The sequence below is a fragment of the Camelus bactrianus genome, chromosome 29, assembly GCF_048773025.1.
Source record: "Camelus bactrianus isolate YW-2024 breed Bactrian camel chromosome 29, ASM4877302v1, whole genome shotgun sequence".
In the NCBI taxonomy this organism is placed as follows: domain Eukaryota; kingdom Metazoa; phylum Chordata; class Mammalia; order Artiodactyla; family Camelidae; genus Camelus; species Camelus bactrianus.
Genome location: NC_133567.1, coordinates 12,982,418 through 13,001,459, shown reverse-complemented (window position 1 = coordinate 13,001,459; position 19,042 = coordinate 12,982,418). Strand labels below are relative to the sequence as shown.

Here is a 19,042-nt window from a genome sequence, read left to right as displayed (position 1 = left end):
GTCCTGGGAACACCATTAACTTTCCATGTAATATCTGAACCTTTGTGTGTACATATCCATATTATTCTTTATAATTTTGCCCTTTTTGGGGTTTGTTTTGAAGTTTTTTTCCCTAGAAAATCTGAACATTCCACCCACAGACTCACACAGAATGACAGAAAGATAACTTGGTAGGCAATATTGAGTTAGGCAATATTATAACCATATAATCAGCAGTTTGATTTACCCATAGTTTTACAGAAACTTGGTCCTGGTAATAAATTTAAGTTTCTCTAGGCAAAGATTTTTCTCCCTAGGTTGAATAATGAGCAAAGGAATGAATGTATCAAATACTTATTTTTAAATTTTATTAAATTTCCAGATTAGGCTATCACTCTCATCAGTAATGTTTTCAAAGCTGGCTAATTTTATTCTTTTTCTACCCCAGATGATTTTGCTTTTCATTGTGGTAATTACTTAGGTTTTATCCTACTTTGATATGCTTTCTTACTGTTGCTACATTCAGTGTCCAAATTGTAATTTTATATTTATAACTGCTTCTCATCTATTAGTCATCCATTATATTCTCTCCTGTTTTTAAAACATAACAAAGCTGACCAACTCAAAGCAGCTTTTCTCATTAACATCAGTTATCCACCAGTCACTCTGTATAACCATCTTTAACCAATTGTTCAGTATAATAGTGTATTTTCCTATATTTTTCATTAATTTCTCTTTTGTTTGTTTCCTGTAGATGGTAAACTCTTTGAGGGCAGGGATTATGTTAATCACTGATGTGTGTGCCAAGTTGGCAGCACACAACTGTATACGCAGTGGACTCAATAAATACTCACTGACTAGCTGTTGAAAAATTTGATGCAGCCTCCCAGAGTGTTTAGCATAGTGTGAGTAGTTTACGTATTAGTTAAATCTGACTCAGTATTTGGCAGTCGTAGGGTTTCATGTAATGATGGGATACCAGCTTGCCTCTCACTAACATCAAGAAAGTACCTAATGAAAGAGCCTTATGGCACAGCCTGATGACGGGGATGTTATCTGCACTTGTGGAACCTAGGAGTTCAAGTCTAAAAACATCTTTAAAACAAATTCTTTGAAATATTTCTGAGGGTCCTGAACACTTCACTTTTTGCGGCTATTAATAGGAATTAGTTGGTTGGTCTCTGCAACTTCAGTAATGATTATAGTAATTACTATAATTATCCAGCACCTACTGTGGACCAAACCCTTCCATATGTGCGTTACATGTGTTTTCTTATTTAAACTTTTAAAAATGCAGGATGGTGTATATTATTCCCATTTTACAGATGAAGAAACTAAGGCAAAGAGAGGTTAATTAACTTAGGATCATATATACAATAAATGGCAGAAGTCAGTATTTGAACTATGGTCTGTTGGTTTCCAAAACTTACACAAATTTTACTATGGTTTAATATCTCTCAGTCATGATATCCTCAGAAGATACTAGAGGAAAAACTTTATTTAAATTCAAATATTGGATCTAACATTTTAAATAATACCCGTAAGTGCTCATATTGCTCTGACAGTATTGTTTATTATCACACAGTAATTGGTATCTTGCTTATGGAAATAAACAGTTTTTTGTACTTGGAATGAATATTGCTTCCTAAGTGTAAAGGAAACTCAACATTATCTAGTCCATTTGTATTATAATCACTACTGTTTATCTTAAGTATCACTAAATCTTTATAATAGGAATCAACTCATATTAATAGTCTTGACTAAGATCTAGAGACATGACTTTGTTGAAAGAAGCAGATGTCAGTAAGAACAGAACTGGTATCAGTGTACGTGTATTTAATGGAAAACGTGACCGTTTTCTTAGGACTATATTTAGGTGATGTGATGAAATGAAATTACTGGCAGTTTGTGGATAGATTTATTCACTTGTTCATTTTATCTTCTTCTCAAAGCTGTATTTTTTAACTTAGAGGAAAACATTATTTAAGAAGCTTATTTACAAAATATATTCTAGCTTAAAAAAACAGAAAAGTATTCCTGGTAACAATAGAAAATGTCAAGCCTCATAGGAAAGAATGCTGTTTTACTTCCTGTTTGGTGAAGGACAGCCGTGTGGCACAGCCAGCTCTTAGGTGTCCACTCAGATCTCTTGGATGAGTAATTTCTTGAATATTCTGAAAACAAAACCAGAGTGCTGCTTTAGAGAGTTCTGTGGCAGCTGAGATAAAGCATTTGGGAGTTGTGTAGGAAGATATCGGTCTTCTTGGAGCTGGTCAAGGTAGTTTCATAGGGGACACTCCCAGGGCTTGGTGAAAACGTGGTCCCTTTAAAACAGCTCATTAAACAGCCCTTGAGCTTGTAAACCAGGTTCAGTCTCCAAATCCAGTAAGTCCTTCTTTTCAACCACATGGTGCTTTGACTTCCAGAGGAAGCTGGACCTTCAGTCGTCACACCACCTAGTTTACCCAGCGCAGATTTTGCCCCAAGCGTACCTCTAGAGGATCTTTGAAGCATTCCCCCATATTATGCGTCACATGGGTGACTCTCTAGAAAGCATTTTTTCAATACTTCGGACAGTTCATTATTAACTAAAGAGGCCCACATTCAAAGGAATGTTTCTTTTGGATTTTTCTGTGTAAGTTATAATCATCTGTTTAACTGGGTTTCTGGCTCCCATCATACTAGACCCCAGCAGGGCAGTGTTTCATCAGAATCAGATGAGGGCTCTGTTCAGTCCTGAGACCTACTGATTTTTCTTACTATCTTGGTTCCTATCTGGAATGCTTTCAAGACCGCCAGCTGTGTGGCCTGTTTGAAAGCACGAGGCTTGTGGCAGGAATGTGGGTTTTACCCTATTAGTGTTGCAAAATCACTTCTTGTGTACAATCTTGCTTTTCTCGTGCCTCCTATAGTCTGGTTTTAGATTATTTTTCTTGTGGTTTTGGTTTGTGAGTGTGAACTCATGGCTTTCATTTCCTTTATTCCTTTCCCTTCCTTCACATAGACAGTGAAGAAGGGAATAATTAGGAGATATTTTTGTATTTGTTTACATTGTCAAGCTGCATCGGCAGCTTCCCCTTTGTCTTACAAAAAATAAACTCAGGATACTGAAAATATTTGAAATCATTAGTTTAACTTACACTCTCAGCAATTCTTTCACTATTTTGGTTTAAATATGGTTATAATTTAGAAGGTGTGGACATTAAAGAATTTACCCACAAATGGTACCATCCTTACACAACTACTTTTAGTGTTTTACTGTATTTTAAGTCTCTAAGAGGTTATTCTATTTGTTTTGTTTTTTAAGTGCTTTTGCTGGGAATGAAATTCATAGATTGGAATTTGACCTCGTTTTCTCAACCCTTTCTTTTCCTTGGTGGTGTTGAATGCCCAAAGAAATAGCCAACATAAAAGTGGGAAAAAAATTCCAGGTGGAAGGACTTTCGTATTATCAACAAGCTAGATGATCAGTGCTTTATAGCCAGTATTATATAATCTGATTTCTGTAAGATATGTACTCAAGAAGTGAGGCACCAGGCCCTGTCTTCTTTAGCACTCCACTGCTTTTCTCCCCTGCTGTCTCTTACTGAACTTGTTGGACATTGAGGGCATTCAGTTGGACGGAAAGGCTCCAACAACTAGGAGTGAGTAGCGTCAGTCCACAGGGTTTATCATCTCTGCCCTCCTCTTAGGTAAGAGGGCTGTTGACTTGAAGAAGGAAACGTCCTCTGGAGAGCACTGATTACAGACCAGAGCCGCGTTTCTGTCGTCGGCCTGAGGAGGCACACCCATGGGAAACGGCTGCTCCTCAAAGTTAGAAGGCAGCTGTGGCAGACAGTGGTCTTCGTCACACCTGTAACACTACAATTCCAGTGTTTTCAAAAAAGAAGCTCAACGAGTGATGAAAAATAGGTTCAGATGTCGATCTTTTTCCATTAGACTTACTTTTTTAAAATTATATTTTACATTTAGGAAATAAAGGTTGCTTGGTTCCATATTTAAAGAGCATTTCAGGACCCTCACTTGCTAGTGTTTTCCTTGAGATGAACTGAAGGTGAGTAAATGCTTATGCGTTTTTGTTCCAGTTGGCGACCTGCAGAGTGCAGACTGGCTTAGTTCTTTCTCTCACAGGCTTGTTCGGCCATGGAGTTTGGGTACTTTCATCTTTTTAATGTGGCCTTCCAAAAAATGCTATTTATTATTATTTCTGAAGTGGTTTTAGATGTGTATTAATCCTTAACCTAGCACTTGAAGGCTAAAGTCATTTGCACAAAGGTGACTGTTATTTCATAGCCAGAAATAGGATAACTGTAGGTTGGTGAACATACTATATACTGTGATGCCTTTCTGTGTCTTTTTGTGGTATTCTGTGCTTTATTTTAAAACATGACTTGTTCATGTATTTGTGGACAAGGAAGTGGCTTTTGAAATTTACCCCGTATCTGAGAACTGTTTATGGCCTGCTGAACAGAATTACTTTCTAAATTCTTAAAATGGATATAAGAGAGGGGGGAGTAGAGAAACCTGTGTCTCTTTAAGGATTAGGGAGAACTGAAATATCTAAAATCTTCTAGGCAACATTGACGGCTTCTATTTCTAAAAATAGTTTTTCCATGTACCTTTAAAAATGATACATAACTTATTCTGCTATAATTTCTTTCATTTTTAAACCGAAATTTGATTTGTGAATTACATAAGCATTACATTTCGTACACGTGAGGGGAAGGATGAGGTTTGAGACCAGAACCCATCTCTTATTTTCTCAAAATAGCTCTTTTCACTGTCCCATGTCACACTATTACCAGTGACAAGTCATACCTCTTTGCTTGGAGTGGTAAGTTATACCACTTTTAAAATGCCATTACTAAAAACAGCTCAAGTTTCTAAGCTGCTTTACATTTTCAGAAGCATTTGAAAGTATTTTTGGACTTGCTAACTAAACATTAGATGGAAGTAAAAAAAGATGTGCTTGGTTAATTTGTATTAGGGAACTCATAATTATCTGGAGGAAGGGTTAAAAGAGCCTGATCCCTTTGGGAATTAAATAAAATCAGTTAGTGTTATAAAATCATGAGCATAAGATAAATTGAGATGAGCTAATTAACTTTTGCCTGAGAGTTTACTGTTTTATAAATAGGGCAAAACCTATGCTTAGAGTTACTTCCACGTTGCTGGTAGGTTAACTGGGCTTAATGGGAAGGTAATTTGGCTCATCCTTACCCGTAATTGCTTGCTCTCTATTTTTGGCACAAATCCCTATAATAGTTTAACATTGATTCAAATGTTATTTCTCTAATGGACACCCCCAACCCCCATTATCTGTCTTTGCGAATACACTTCCATCTGAAGTGAGGTCTCCTCTCATATTCCTTAGTATCAGTTCCGGGTGTTTGATTTAGTGTGACAGTTGGAGGAAACCTGTTAATATGATGTTATTTGTGTCACTGAGAGTGTATTTTAAGATTATGAGAAGATTTTTTGGCATAGTTCTCTATTCGGAGTTGCTCTTGATTCTAAATATAATATTAGACTAGCAACTTTTCAGGAAAAATAAAAAGAAACACTGTCACATTAAATGTAACAAGTTTTAAGATACTTCATTTTTTCCCCAGAAAATATGTGTGCTTGGGAAGTAAGGAAAAGCTGTAGTAATTTTGTGTTTTATTTAGCAAATGGATATGTTTCTTAAATTTACGGAAGTATTTTCCAGGAGGGGTTCATCGGAACAAACATGCGTTAGAATGTCAGTTACTGTTTTTTTAAAATTCTGAAATGTATATTGATCAACAACTTTGTAAAATGCTACTACATAAGCTAAAATGCTTCTGTGTGTTGTTAAATCTACAAATATTCCAAAACTTGTTTTATTACAGACACCCTTTTGTCAAGGAATATACATCAATTTATGAGACTGATACATGGTGATATTTTTTATTACATGTTTAAGCTACTGGGATTTTCTTATTCCAGGAACCCTGAAAATATTTTGAAATATAAAGGCCTAAAATTGTATCATCTTAAGGAATTTAAGACATATGACATTGTGATTTAAAGAAGCAGTGTTGCCGTTTAAAAATAACACCATGTTATTTTTTCCTTCTTTACTAGTATATAATTTATTTTTTCATTCTCATGGATTTAAAAGTGGCTTTTCTGGAAATTTGAGCACTGAGCCAGGAGCCAGTCGATCTGATTTCTAGTCTTTTTTGGCTGAATGACTTTAATCAAATCACATAACCTCACTGAGGCTCCCTCTTGACATTTGCTTAAGGCACATAATAATTACAGACTCAGTCTGTATTTCCTCCCAGAATCATCGTAAAGATAAAATAAGAGGAAAAGAATCTATCTGTAGATTATCTGTAAGATTAGGGAAATAATTGTGCCTCAGCAAGTGGAAGATGCAAGTGTTTTAAAGCTTTATTTATTTGGACTAATGGCTCTATATTTGAGGTGGGTAGACTTTTTTAGAGTTGAAGCAGATAATTGTGCCACTCTCTCTTTTTGTCATTGAGGAAACTGAGACCTAGAGATAAGTGACTGGCCTTGGGTCTTACCCGGAGACCAGACAGCCAGGTCCCCTGACCCGCGCTCCAATGCTGTGCTGGCCTCAGACCAGTCTGGAAGTGGGGACAACCAACTACCTGTTGTCAGATACTCTTGTATATCTTCCTCCCAGATACTGTTGCTTTTTAAAATGCAATGTTAGTATTATCATTTTTAAGTTCCTAATTATGTTCTTGTTCAGGACTCTGTTTTGACTTTCATAATATATTTTAGATAAAATATTGATGAGTTTCTTTTTAGTAATGAGAATTTTTTTTCTTCTGTGTCATGTTTTAAAAAAATTCTGACAAATTACCATGTAATGTGCTAAAACTGAAATTATGAGAGCAAAGATAAACCAAGGCCGTTTATAATTTGGGTTCCTGTTTTATTGCTACTGATCTTTATTTACTGTTCTGGCATTTAAAGCATGGAGAATTTGTTAATTCCCTCCCCCCCAATGTTTTGGAGAAAAAGAATGAGAAGATACATTTCTCGGTGACTGCTTTTGAAAATGTTATCCTTTTTTCTTTGCCTCAAGTACTTACTAAGACAGAAAATAGCACTGCTTATTTTTATTGGCCACACTTGAAAAATAAGTAAGAAATAAACGTGTTATCAGTCAACACACATTTGCCGAGTACTTTGTGCAGAGGCCTTGTACTAGGTGCTGGTGATTTTGAGACATACTGTGTGTGTGGTCTCTTGCCCAAGAGGCCATGAGCATACTTATTTACCATTTTATTCTTTTACAGTGTGAGATCAAACGTTTTCCTGTATTTAAAAATGCCTGAGAGAAAAATTTTCTGTATTTGTGTTCTTTTTGACTTCATGTGAAATTTGAATAGAGAAACACTGCAAATAGGAAAAGTGTGAATAACTTTAGAATCCTGAGAATAATATTATGAAAGGTTAAATTGTCTATGCTTTAATAAAAGAAGCAGTTAAAATTATTTTAGTCACTGGAATAGTAAGTGTGTTTGTTTAAACTGTCACACACCTAGACAGAAATAAATCTTGTTAAAACAGCAGCTCGCTGCTGACCTTACTTGCTTGGCCTGTTCTGGGTGCCCAGACCTTGACTGCACTAAAGCAGCAAAGGTCTGCTCGGCCTATTTGTAATCATATCTTTAAAAGTTTCTTTAACCTGATACTTTATGAAGAAAAAATAAAAAGGATTAGTTACGCATGCCTTGAATTTATAGTCTAAAATGAGAACCCCAGCATTCGATTGTGCTACAGTTAAGCATGTTTAGATACTATAAACGACCTTTTGTGGGGTTTGGATTCCATCTTCGTTTCCTTTTCACAGAGGAACTCAAACCCAGGGTCACTTTATGAGATCCGTCTGCATTTTGATTTGATCTGAATTGTTCATTATGTTGTTTTTTTGTGCAGAACAATAAAAAATATGCAGGGAGACACTAGATACATAATACTTTCTAAGTTCCTTGAAGTCTGGGCTTTTTTTTTTTTTTTTTCCAATCATCTCCAGAGCCTGTGTATATCCTTGTTTACAGATCCTGGTATTATAAATATTTACTGGGTAAGTGAATGAATAGATTTATATTTATCTTTATGCATCATAATCCTCTTTTGTGTCTGATGTCGTTCTGATTTACAGCTAGTCTGCCTGAGACATTTTAATTTTTGCTTTAAAGTCATTATTAGTATTTATTAAAAAGGGATTAGTTTTTATTCTGGTTATCTGTTACTTAAAATGATAATTTATTATTTTCTCATCATTCTGTGGATTAGGAATTTGGACAGGGCATAGCAGGGATGGCTTGTGTCTGCTCCACGATGTCTGGAGTCTCAGCTGGGATGATGAGAAACTGTTATGGGCTAGCACAGCATGGAGCTGGCTGGGCATCTCTTTTTTATATGGCCTCTTCACATGGTGAGGTTTGGTTTACTTACAGTACAGTGGCTTTCAGATTGTAAGACAAAGGGTTTCAGGCTGGAGATTCAAGGCTCCAAAGCCCCAGAATATCACTTCTGCCACCTTTCGGTCCAGTCAATCATTAAAGCCACTCCAGTTTCAAGGGAAGGGCAGTTAAACTTCATTTTTCAATGGGAGGAGTATCAAAGAGTTCATTGCCATCATTAGTCTTCCACAGTTCTGTTCTTAATGTATTATTTGTCATCATTGTGATTAACCTTTTTAGGCTGTGGTTTATTCTAGGATGGTCAGCAAAATATCTACTTCTCAGTGCTGAAGGTGACTGCCTGGGGGGAGGGAGGGAGAGAGAGAGAGAGAGGGAGAACGTATAAAACAAAATCAGATTTACTAACTAAATATAAATAAAACTACCAAATCAATGAGATTTAACTTATCAGCACCATGCAGTGTTTTGTGGCTGTGACAGACATGCTATTTACAACTGCGGGGCTCACGTTCCATCGAGTTCAGCATATACTACAATTAGTGGTGTGGCGATGCTTCTCATCTCCCCCATTTTTTTTTTTCTTTCCTTGAATTTATTGAAAACTTTGTTCCTTAAGATTTGATATCAAAGACAGTAAAATAATACTAGTCCCTAATCCAATCATAAACACAAATCCAAGGACTGAAATTAAATGGAAGGAGGCAATCAGCTATATATGTAACTGGTGATATCCCTGTGTTAAATAATTTTAGATTGCCATCGGAATGAAAATACGATATTAGAAAATTTTATGGGCATTTCCTGGACATTTATATACGTTCTTGGTCTTGAGAAAAAATTCAGCTCCAATAGGTGGTTTTCCTAGCTGTCTCCCCACTTAGGGTTTAGACTTGTTTTATTTTCTTTTTAAATGCAATTCCTCATGTCAGATTAAGTCCCCATTTTGTCACAGCCTTTAAATTTTTGCCTTCACCTCTGTCTTGATCCTACAGTATTGTAGCACTTTTTCCATTTTCTTTGCTGAGAGAAGCACAACAAGCCAGTAATTGAATAATCTTGTTAGTGGAACATTTTAGGGCAATTTGTTGGGTTGTATTGGGTGAATTCATTGGGTGAATTGATGCTTGGGGCTGTTTTTGTAGTAGCTTGTTGTTAGAAAGCATCTTCTTGATACCAGCTCTTTTCTTCTGGGGAGAATAAGGAGGTGGGTGGGCTAGAGGGTGTGGAGGAGTGGAGCCTGGCAGGAGGAGCAGGGGTAGAGACAGCAGGGCTAGGGTGGAAGTCTTGATTCAGAAAGACCTCAATTCCACATGTGGTTCTTCCTCTTGCTTTTCCTCGAGGAAATCACTTAACTTCTCTGACTTGCACTTTCCTTATCTGCAAAATAGAATTGATAGGTGCCTGTTTATGGAAAATATTAAAAGCAATGCTTGTGAAATTTGTATCAGAGTAACTGACACCTGATACATAACAACACAAGGTGGCTCTCCTTGTTGTTCTGTATGTTTTGCACTTAGACCAATCATTTGCAGATCTTTCAAGTTTTGTTTGTGTTTTGTGTTGTTAGGTATTTTAACCTTAAATTCTAGATTCACAACTAAGTTACAAGCCTCTCATACCTTTCAGTGTGCTTGGTGCCCTTCTGTGGTGGGAAGGTAGACATGCATTTGATGATTTCCATAGCACACAGTTAAGACATGATGGCAAGGCCAGCTTTTCTAGGATAATATTTGTTTCTGGGTTCACAGAAACTCCGTTGGTGAGAGGAATTCCTGTCATTGTCAGGAGAGGTACTAATCTCTTTGAGCCTCAGTCTTCCATCTTGGAGTAGTTACAATAGATTATTTCCAGGATTCTTCCAGACCTAAATTTTGATGCAAAATGGTGCTGTTGCCACAGGATCCAGTTTTCTCCAGCGTTCCTCCATGTTTTTGTCAAAACCTAGACACAGTAAAATGAAAAATTGCATTTTCAGTTTTTTAACAAAATGAGAAACTATAGGTTCACACAATGAATCCAGTTTATGATGAAGTATCTTTTTTGGTAATAATTCTTTTGAGTCACAGTTGGACCCATGATTTGACTCAGTGAAGTCACATAAAGAGAGAGAGAGAGAGAGAGAGCGCGCGCAAATTGGACTAGGTAGGTACTAACGGAACTCCAAGGTGAAGCTCTCCATTTTCCGCTTAGTAAGTTGCAGTGATTTTCTCCTAGTAGTCCAGCGCTCATTTTTGGAATACCATATTCTATTCTTTCTAGAACTCTATAAAATGTTGCTACACTTAATTATATCACATAAAATTGTAATTTTACCCAAAGGGGAAGAAAACTTACCTGTGATATAAAACTACAACTGTGAACAAATATTATCCACACATGTGAGCCATTTTCAACTTGGAAGGAAAACACCATTGTTTTGGTGCTTGCTATATTTTTTTGTTTTTAGCGGATCAGAGCTGCCCTAGCCAGCAGTCAGAGTGGTAGGAACGTGGGGCCTGGAGTCAGGTGGACGAGGGTTTAATATCTTTGACTTTAGAAAAATTGTGTTACCTCTTCTTGGCTATCCACTGGGTATTTTATAATATCTTCCTTTTTAAGAAGACATTCTCCTACCTTCTTTCATATTGAGTGTAGGCTTTCTTTCTTTCTTTTTTTTTCAAATTTAAAGAATGTTCCCTGTATTATGTTGAGATGATGACTATCTTAGTGTGGTTATACCCTGTTGAAAGCTGCGGCTTCCCTGTAGGGGGCGAGAATTGGCAGGGCCAGTCATTTGGGGAAGAGGCTGGTCCTCAGGGAGGAAAGAGAAACTCAAAAGGAGAGCTTTGGTGGACAGAAGGTCTGTGCCAGTCCCTGTGATACTAGGTTTTGAGGGTACTGCTAGGTATCGGGGCTTACAGACTACCCCATCCTATGTCGACAGATCATATAGTTTTAATGTGACTTTTGATTCACCTCCTTTTGTTACCCAGAGTCTTGAGGTAATTATACAGGCTTGTCTGCCTTGTACTCGGGGATATGAGGAGAGGCTTCTAGGCTCATTTTCTATCAGCCAGAGTAGTCACTACAGCATTAATTAGAGTGGGTTTCAGAGAGGGGTTCACAGCCTTATTCTTTCTAAGTAGATTTTTTCTCTCAGTTGTTAATATTTGCAGGGTATATATTTTATTTTATTAAGAAAGATAGACATTTCCTCTTGATGGTTTATTATAAGAAATAAATTGATAATTTGTGGAAATCCTCTATTATTCTAGTGTATACAGTAAGCCTGTTTTCATTTCAAGGAGAATAAATGGGAACATTAAGGGCAAAATTATTTACATTACTGGGACCAAAAGCAGTTAAAATTCTACTCCTAGTTTTTTGGGGGCCTGCCTTTAATTTCTGATTGGTTGTCCGGTTGGCATGTTCTAGTCTTGGTAGGGGTCATCCCTGAGTCTTTTGTTTCTGTTTAAGAAAGATTAAGTTCTGCTCAATAACTTAACTGTTTCTTTGCTCTCCTCTAATTCTATTAAAGACTATTATTGTATGAATTTGGGGGCTGAGCACCCTAATTAAAGCTCCAGGACTTTTGTAGGAGTGTTATTTAAAAATATTTAGTCCAACAGCATATTGTCTTCTTAGTCAAAGGTAGATAAAACCTTACCCTTGCCCTCCAGAAGCTCCCAGTCTACAGAAGAAGATAAAGTTGAGATAAGGTAATCATGATGGTGATCATTTGCATGTGCTGTCTTCAGATCCTTATTTTGTATTCATTTGTCAACACCTTAACTTTTCTCCAGTCAGTGAAACTCTTCTGAGGAAGGTCATGAGCAATTTCTGCTTGCCAAATCAAGTAGAAACTGTGTAATTTTCACTACTGAGCATTGAATGGTGTCTCCCCTCTCCGTGGAACTCTCCGTCTCAGATTCTATAGTACTTGTCTTTGCTTGTCTTCCTCCTGTCTCTTAGGTAATTTCTTCTCATTCTCTTTGGCTAGTTCCTTTTCTACATAATTTTTTAAAGTAGGAGTTCCTTTGGGTTTAATTCCAGCTCCCAGCTCTCTGTTATCTCTTCTCCCTAAGATATCTTAACCAGTTCTTTGGATTTAAATACTATTTTCAGGTTAGTGACTCCAAATTTAGCATCTTTACTCCTCTCTCAAATTTGAGCCATGTACATTCAACTACATATGAGATTAATTTTTCTTCTAGGTCTGTCTCTGTGCAAGAATATTACTCTTTGGCAGTTACTGTTTTATGATAGTTGCATATAGTGTTTGTCTTCCTCTGTCTGACTTACTTTACCAAGTCCATCTATACCCTCCAAGTCCATCTATGTTGCTACAACTGGCAAAATTGCATTCTTTCTTATGACTGAGTAGTATTCCATTGTATATATACACTACATCTTTATCCAGTCATCTGTTGGTGGACACTTAAGTTGTTTCCATATCTTGGCAGTTTTAAATAATGCTGCTTGAACACTGGTTCAATGAGCTCATAGCTCTTTTAATTTGTGTTTTTGGGTCCCCCCCCCCAGATATATACTCGAGTGGAATTGCTGGGTCATATGGTAGTTCTATTTTTAGTTTTTTTGGAGGAACTTTTATACTGTTTTCCAGTTTACATTCCCAGCAACAGTGTACAAGGGTTCCCTTTTCTTTTCATCTTTGCCAACATTTATTTGTGGTCTTTTTGATGATAGAAATTCTGACAGGTATGAGGTGATACCTCATTGTGGTTTTGATTTGCATTTCTCTGATGGTTAGTGATGTTGAGCATCTTTTTATGTACCTGTTAGCCATCTGTATGTCTTTGGAAAAATGTCTGTTTAGGTCCTCTGCCCATTTTTTAATCGGCTTTAATCTCTTCTTATTTAACTTATGATTAATTGTACTTTTTGAAGCATTTTATTTATTTGAATTAAAATAACAAAAGAACACCTTAAGATTGACTTTCAATTAAATTTAAGCACCAGTTTTAGAAAACTGAAGGTTTCTCTGAGTGAGTTAAGTTAGCTATATCTATGATAGGCAGAAAGAATAGTTGGAAGAATAATTAGAAGGTTAATTAATTAATGTTTATACATAAGTTTTAAGAGCTAAATATTATTTTAAGGGGGTCTTGATAGGATACCACTGACCTCTTGAAAAAGACTTTAGAAAATGAAAATTGCTTGTTAAAGAGTTGGGGGTTAATGTCTTCACTGGAGGTAGAACCCTTTAAACGAAGAAAGAAAACATGAGCTTGTCTGAAGTATACATGCAAATTAATCAGTTAGCTTATAAATTATTCTTCTGTAGTCTAGATCTTATTTTTAGCACTGTTAACTTAATAACTGGGAAGTAATTTTTCCTTGCGTATGGAGTACACATTATTAAGACTTTTGCAATGCAGCAACTTTGGGATTTTAATATTTTATTAAAATATGAAAAGTATATTTTAGGGCATTTTTATATTATGTAAAATATGTAATATGTATCAAAGAAAAATACAATGTCCTGTTCAATAATCTGGAGTAGTTCTTAAAGTTAAGTCTTGAAAGTATGACTTTCCTCTTGCTGTGATATGATTTGAAACATTCTAAGTTAAAGGTGCATTTTAGGTTCAGTTGTTTGGGAGTTTTTGTGCTTTTAAGCAAAAAGTGGAAAAGTTAATTGCTATATTAATCATGCGTTATGGGTCCATGTGTTCTGGTGGGTGTCTGTTCAGATGTGCTGGGCTAGAAATGTTGAGAAATACTCTGAGTAGCACTTCTAGAGTTTCCTTCCTTTCCCCGTATGTTCTCTGCATTTCTATCAACCTGTCTGACTGGCTTGATGACTGGACTGGTGCTGGCTAAGTAACAAGACCAGTAATAGGACCTCTGTTGGGACATGAAGTGTGGCGGTTGTGCGGCTCCCTCTGGTTAGTCATCTTGTGCCAACAACATGTGCCATGTACGCTGCTCTCCATCAAAAATCAAGGTAGTTGTTACAGTTGTGACATGTATTTTCATTCACATACTAACACTGATGTATTGGCTGATGGATTCCTTTAATTGGTGGCAACTTTGAGAAGGTTGGGAGGCTCCCTTTGAGTCAGGAAACAGTGACATCAGGATTTATTAGCAATGTCAGCTGGGGAGGGTGACGTCGGGGATACTCTGCTCCTGTTTGTACCATGCCCGAAACTCAAGAAAGCAGTTTCCAAGCTGGTCACATATTTTACAGTCTTTTTCAAATCAAGCTGGCAAAAATGATAGCATTGTCAAAACTTCCGTAGCAGCCTACTGGCTCAGAGCATGCTTGGACTCAGCCATCAGACTCTGGGTTTGAATTCAGGCTTTGCTGGCACATCAGCTCTGTGGCCTTGAACGAAGTGCTTCGCTTCTCAGTGAAGTTTCTGAATCTCCAAAATAGTGGTGATAGTTGCAGTGCCTGCCTCATAGAGTTGTTAGGAAGATTAAATTAGGTAACATGTATAAAACCCGCTGCCCAGGGCTCGCACAGAATTCACATTCAGTGAATGCTGGTTGTTGTTGGTGGTGGGGGGGTGTTAAAACAAAAGAGCAAAATGTGGCCCCTCCCTCACTGGTAGTCACAGAGTGCTCTTTTAGCTAGTGTCACAGCTGCCACTTCATTTTCTTCCCAGCTTACTTGCTTCCTCTGGCTCTGTTCCTAACTATTCATTTAAAAAATAATTTAAAAAACCAATAAAACAAAATATGGAGCATATCTCCTCCTAACCCTCCCCTGCCTTTAGAAAAATCATCAATCTATAGCTTTAATGTGGCTGGTAATCTTTTTATGTGTGATGTAGGCTTAGTACTGATTTTTTAAAAAAATTTTTGCCTCAAAGTAATGATGTGTTGCTTCTGCTTGCTGATGCTCTGCTTGGAAAATGTTCACCTCACCTTTTGCTCCTAGAACTACTTTTAATCCTTGGGTCCCTTTTCTCACACTGTAACCTTAGCTATCACATGGGAAGGGAGAGCAGGGGCACAGGGGTACCTTTTAAAAAAAATCATTTAAAATTTTTTTAGCTTTAAAAAAATTGAGGTATAATTTGCTTACCATAAAACATCCATTTTCAGTGTGTTAAAAGAAGAGTTTTAGTAAATTTATACAGTTTTGTGTCTCGTTTCTTTTTTCATTTTATATATTTTTTTTTATTCAAGTATAGTTGGTTTACAATGTTGTCTCATATTTCTTACTCATTTTTCTTTAGCGTCACTGCAATCCAGTTTTAGAACAATTCTGTCAGCCCCATCATGTCCATTTTTGGTCAGTCCGCACTTGCATTCCCTGACCCAGGTATACCACTGATCTGTTTTCTGCCTCTGTAGTTTTACTTTTTCTAGAAATTTCAGATAAACGGAGTCATACAATATTCTGTCTTTATGTTTGGATTCTTTCATTTAGTACAGTGCCTTTGAAGTTCGTTCGTGCTGTTGAATATGTCAGTGATCCATCCCTTTTTTATTGTTGGGTGATATTACATTGTCTGACTGTACCACATTCTGAAAACTCCACTTGCCAACTGATAAACTTTTGAACTGTTTCCAGGTTTTGGCTGTCCTGAGCTAACTGCTAGGTCCATTCACGTATAACTCTGTGTATGGTCGTCCGTCTTCAAGAGAAATGAAGACACACTTTGGTGTGAAAGCGTTGGGTTATATGATGAGAAACTTCCCAGCCGTTCCCAAAACGGCTGTACCATCGTGCTTTCCCACCAGCAAGGGACGCGATGCGAGGGTTCTAGTTTCTCTACGTCCTTGTCCACACTTTAGATACTTGGCTGGATAGGCTGTGGTATTTCATGTTGGTTTCAACTTCCATTTTCCTGATGACTAATGGCGTTCAGTACTTTTCTGTGTAGATTCCCCAGGATGGATATAAAATGTCTTCAGATAGTTCACTCATTTAAAAAAGTTGAATTGTTTGATTTATGATTGTAAAAAGAGTCCTTTAGATATTCTATAGCCGTCCTCTATTAGACAATTACTTTGCTCTTTATATATGTACTTTATTAGATAATTATTTTGCCAATATTTTCTTTCAACCTGTGGCTTTTGTTTTCATGTTTTAAATTATGTCTTTTGAAGAGCAGAAGCTTTAATTTTAAAGTATTTCAGTTTATCTTTTTTTTTCTTTTTACCTTCTTTTTAAGTCTTTTTTCTTTTATACATTAGGTGTCATATCTAAAAAAATTTTTTTTGCCTAATCCACAGTAATTTTCTCCAAGTGCTTTCTTCTACAAGGTTTGTAGTTTCAGTTCTTAATTTTAGATCTATGATCTTATCATTTTGAGTCAAGTTGTGTACATAGTGCAAGGTAAAGGCTAAGGTTCTTTCCCCCCTCCATATGTATAACCAGTCTTTGGTACCACTTGTTGAAAAGACTGCCCTTTCCTCATTGAATTACCTTGCCACCTTGGTTGAATATGAATTGATATAACTGCATGGGCCTGGTTTTGGACTCTGTTTTCTTCTGTTGTTTATCCCTATGCCAATAACCCACTGTTTTATTGTAACTTTATAGTAAGATTTTGAAATCAGGTACTATGTTTCAACTTTTGATGTAATCTTAAAGTTAGCCCCCTGTTCAGAAATTTTCCATCAGTCCCTCTGGGCGGTAATGTGCAGATAGATAAAGCTATTAAGACATCTGGGGGAGAATCAGTTCTGCTTGGGGATTGATTGGGTTACCTGTCACAGCTAGCAGCATTTCCCAGCATCATACTTGGCATAATTGTGTATAATACCTACTATGTACCAGGTGCTTTCTGTTACTATCTCATTTAATACTTCCAAGGTACTGCAGAGAGGACGGTGGTATCCTGATTTTATAGCTGAGTCCACAATAGTCACTAAGCGGCTGCTAGGGATTTAATAATATTTACACGATAAGGCTGGTTTTTGAAACCTCTCTTAACCCTAGCTTCTTTCCGCTGCTCTGTGCAGCCTGGCCTACTCATAGTGACCTATTCCTTTGTGGAGAGGAGGTTTATATTTTTAGTTTATATAGTGGCAACAGTAGTGGTGGTCAGAGAGAAAAGGATAACATATATCCCTTTGCCTTTTCTTGCAAGGTTCCTGCCTTTCCTTCTGTCACTCTGCCCTGGGCCTGGCAGAATGACAGAAGGAAAGACATTTCCTCCTCCTTCCCTTGAAACTCCTGAAGCAGCCTCATGAAAATTATCAGGACTGGTAGAAGAGCAGTGGCACTGAACTGCTCTGTTGTACACCTGAAACTAACATTCTAAATCAACTACGCTTCAATAAAAAATAAAACAAAAAAAGAGTAGTGGGATATTGATTTGTTATAGGGTTATCATTGCCCGTACTATTGCTTTAAATAGCCATTATCTTCCCTTAGTGACTTCTAAAACATTTTGTAATTCTGTAAGTATTTTACTTAATTCTTGTTTAAAATGTTACACCAAGATATTACACTATACCATGGAAATTATTCACATCTTCTGTCTTCATGTCCTTATACGTCTGTCTTTAGCTTAGATTCATTAACAATTTCCTCTCATATTATATTAGCACATTAATTTAAAAAAACTTTCCAAATGGTATAGATCAAGCAGTAATTGTTTAATATCATCATTCCTACTAACGTCACTAGTTTTAGCTCTTAACTGTTGCCGAGTGTGATGTCCTTGAGCAGATTAGTTGTTGGTATGGAATCAGAATGGGCTTAATTTGGCTGGCACAATGAGTACCTTTACCCCAGCAGTGTGGGAAGGATTGATGGCTCCCATTACATAACAGTTTATTGCACTCTGCTCACGGACTGCCACTTGAGGAGAATCCATTCATTTTATTTACTGTGATAACTTCTTATTTGCATACAGATTTCCTTTTGTTTTTCGTGAATCATCTCTGCCTGATACTCTAGCTACATTTCATTACATTTGATGATGATCTCCAGACTGATAAAGTTGTGGTAAAAATCAAAATGCATTTTTTTTCCCGTTTCTTTCCCCTTTAGACCTCTCAGATTATGAAATCAGGTTTTTCTAGTGTCCTAGGAAAATGAGCTTTTTTCTACTGTTAGGTTCTATTTATTATTCTAAAGAGTAAAGGACTCTTAAGAGACTTAATACTATTTTAAGTTTGATAATGAATCAAAGTGTGAATTATTACTGATTATTGTCACCTGAAGGAAAAAAACAGTAACTCAGTTATAAAAACATTCCTTGAAGCTGATTGAATTTAGTAGTATATAATATTTAAAATAAAGACATACTACTACCACTAGCAGTCAAACAGTTTTTCTTGAGTCTATAATATACACAAGAGTGGTAAACATAAATACTATAAGCACATATTTTTTGTATTCATATTCCTCACTGTGCATCTTGGAAACTTCTTTGGTGCAGTGGAATTGTTTCTTGTGTGGATCAGAGAAAATACGACAGGGTCCTTCAAATCAAGCTTTTTGCTCTCAGAGATACACACCCAGAAGACACGTGGTGAGCAGTTGCCCTCATTATTGGAAATGTTCAGTTCTTCCTCATCTTTTCCCACACTTACTTTTGCAAATTGTCATAGATAGCATAATTTTTACATCATCTTACCCAGGACCTTTTTTTGAGACAAATTGTTCACTTTTGAACGTTTCCTTAAACAGTTATGACATAGATGTTTATTTCAAT

At 36.6% G+C, this 19,042-nt stretch overlaps 1 protein-coding gene across 11 annotated transcripts in view; it reads left to right on the top strand.

The window, feature by feature from the left end:
• The window catches only part of NCOA2 (nuclear receptor coactivator 2), a 227,431-nt gene that overhangs the window by 60,750 nt on the left and 147,639 nt on the right, over positions 1-19,042 (top strand). The window lies entirely within an intron of this gene.